Raw genomic sequence first — 2,934 nt, forward strand, 5'->3', positions numbered from 1 at the left:
GAGCGGGCGGCCCACCAGATGAAGATCGGCCCCGTGCAGTTCCTTGTGCAGCGGGAGATAGACATGGCCATCGCCGACCAGTACGGCTACCCGTAACCCTGCGCTCCTCGCCGGCCCCCGCAGCACCAGGCAGCAGCGGCAGCGTCCCAGGGGCACCACCAGCGGCCCCATCCCTCCCCTCCAGAACCGAGCAGTCCTCCACAGTCATCACTGGAGTGGGAGGAGACATCGTCTGGATGCTGAACTTGTTGTGGGATGGGAATTTGGGGAAGAGTTTCATTGCTCTTACCCATTGTTTTCTATGATAAGTTATTAAACGCTTTGTGTTCCCTTTGCTGCATCTCTGCCTGATGTCATTTGTGCCGTCTCACAGTCCCCCAGCTCCCCATGCCCACCTCCGGGGCAGGATGGAGCACCACCAATGGCTGTGTCCCTCAGCTGCCACCACCAGCCCCAGCCCTCCTCTCCCCCTGCAATCCTTTGTGCAGCGGGATGCAGAGGGCGTTCAACACAGCTCGCCTGTGCTGCCCGTGCCGGTACCGTGAATTGCTGTGGGGATGGGCACCAGGCAGGGCACGGGAGGATGGAGGGGGAATCGCCCCAGGTCAGTGTGGCCAGAAGGGACTCGGGGAGTGGCAGCACGGGCAGTTCCCATGGAAGGGGGAAGCAGGGGCAGCTGCACAGTTATACAGATAGGCATTTAGATACCTCACATGTCATGGCTCTTCTGCCTCCACATTCTTGGGTCCTGACAGTTTGCTCTTCAGACACGGACTCAGCCAAGCCTGTACGTTCAGAGCAGGATTTTCCAGTCCATGGCACCTCCATCCCAGGATGTGCTCCATCACGTACTTCTAGGACACGCACGTCTGGTGCTGCACAAAGGCCCCTGAAACTCAAGGCATCCCGCCTGGCTTGGACTGCTCCCACGCTCCCCAGCACTGCCTCTAAAACCACATGGAACACAGACTCTCTCAGACTCTGCCTGCAGCCCAACAGCACAGACTTGCGTCCCCTGTCTCGCTTTATGCTGCCCTGTCAGAGGACAAAGAGCTGAGGGCACGGGCAGTGACAGGAGACACACAGAGCCTTCACACCATGGCGCGCTGCCTGCCTTTCATCAGCCACTCCCAGACCTTGCAGGAAGACATCCCCCCGTCTGGACACAGGCCAGCCCAAATTAAACTCTTTCTCCTAACAGCCTAACTACATCAAGGACACCTTATCCAGACTAATTGATCTAATCTAAGCTCCAGGCCTTAAGCCTTTTGCCAGCCCCAGAAGGAGACCATCAGCAGGGAAACTACTCACTCCACTGTGGAAGCTGTGTATTATTTGTGGGATGACCTAGAGCCTCCTTCCCCAGAGCTGCAGGCTAGCAATGGCTCACATGGTTGCAGAGCTGCAGCACTCGCATCCCCACTGGAGAGGGAGGGAAAGGAAAGGAAGAAGTGGGAGAAAATGGAGGGAAGGGAAGGGAAAAGGGAGAGGAAGGGAGGGGAGGAAAAAGGAAAGGAGAGGCCATGTTTCATCATTTCTATGCTTTACAGATACAGTCAGGCAAGAACTGGTTTTCCCATTCTGCAGCCAGCAGTGCTCCAAGCTGAGGGGTGCGTGGCTGCAAGAGGAATACCTGTGTAGAAGCACGGCTCGTTCCTCCCCTCTGACAGGGGCAGAAGGCTTGGGACAGAAGAGGAAAGCAGAATGTGCCTGCATTTTCCTCACGACTCTTACTCCTCAATTACGGTGGGAATCGAGCTGAGCCACTGTGCCTCTTTATGGGGATTAGCTCTGCAGCTCTTCCACCATCTTTATTCCCAGCTGTTCCTGTGTAATGCTCCACAGTTGGACCCTGCAGAGCCCAAAGGCCTCCTTGGCTGCTGCTGCTCTCCTGGAGCTTGCAGGGTGCTGTGCCACACTTCCCATGTGAACCTGCTTCCAGGGGTCATGTGCAAGAAACTGTAAAGCCACCTGGCTGGAACTGCAGTCAGCTAACACCAAGGCAAAAAAGGTCTGGAAGCAGTCTTTTTAATTGCACAGGCTTCAGTCTTCATTGATCCTTCTACTGCTTTGGAGCACAGGTGTAAGCAATTGACACTCAGGGAAAAGGGCCTGGAGCCTGGCTCCACTCCACCCGAACCTCCTTTAAGGGCTGGCTGCCAGCAGGGATGGTTCTCTTCTCCTAAGGCCAGCTGTGTTCTGGGCTGCATGAAAAGAGGAGTGGGCAGCAGGGAGAGGGAGGGGATTGTTCCCCCTCTGCTTGGCTCTTGTGAGGCCCCATCTGCAGCACTGCTCCTAGGCCTGGGGGCCCCGCAGGAGAAAGAGGCAGAGCTCTTGGAACTGGGGCTGAGCAGGCCACCAAGAGGAGCAGAGGCTGGAGCAGCTCTCCTAGGAAGAAAGGTTGAGGGAACTGGGCTTGTTTAACTTGGAGAAGAGAAGGCTCTGGGGAGACCTCCCTGCGGCCTTCCAGTACGTGGAGGGAGCATATAAACAGGAGGGGGAACCATTGTTCACATGGGTGGATAGCGACAGGACAAGGGGGAATGGTTTTAAACTGAGGGGAGGTTTAGGTTCGATATCAGGAGGAAGTTGTTCGCTCAGGGGTGGTGATGCACTGGAACAGGTTGCCCAGGGAGGTTGTGGATGCCCCATCCCTGGAGGCCTTCAAGGCCAGGCTGGACGTGGCTCTGGGCGGCGTGGGCTGGTGGCTGGCGGCCCTGCACTCAGCAGGGGGGGTTGAAACTGGATGATCGTTGTGGTCATTTTCAGCCCAGGCCATTCTATGATTCCGTGAGTAAGGCAGCTGATAGGCACAGCAAGGTGTACCAGGGTGGCAGGAGCATACTGCGAGGATGGCAAAGGTGGCAGGGAAATGCTTCGTAGCGTGCTAAGGCAGCAGGTAGGCACTGCATGGCCTGCAAAGGCGGCAGAGGC

This window comes from Numida meleagris, chromosome 14 (genome assembly GCF_002078875.1).
Source record: "Numida meleagris isolate 19003 breed g44 Domestic line chromosome 14, NumMel1.0, whole genome shotgun sequence".
Classification (NCBI taxonomy): Eukaryota; Metazoa; Chordata; class Aves; order Galliformes; family Numididae; genus Numida; species Numida meleagris.